The following is a 246-nucleotide window of genomic DNA, read 5'->3' as shown; positions in this document are numbered from 1 at the left end:
GGATGTTTATATTATTCCAATTTTTGATAGGTTACTTCAAAAGTTGATTATTTTAATTCACTGGACAGAAACATTATTTTATTGTGTTACTTATAATTTAGTATTATGCTGAATAGATTAGAGATAATTAATGTATGTATGTTATTAAACACTATAATCTATGGTATTAAACAAACAAGATATACGTAAATGCATAAGATTATATATAACATAATAACATATTATACATGCATCATACTCTCTTCT

The sequence above is a fragment of the Penaeus monodon genome, chromosome 23 (genome assembly GCF_015228065.2).
Source record: "Penaeus monodon isolate SGIC_2016 chromosome 23, NSTDA_Pmon_1, whole genome shotgun sequence".
Classification (NCBI taxonomy): Eukaryota; Metazoa; Arthropoda; class Malacostraca; order Decapoda; family Penaeidae; genus Penaeus; species Penaeus monodon.
This window is presented reverse-complemented; position numbering follows the sequence as displayed.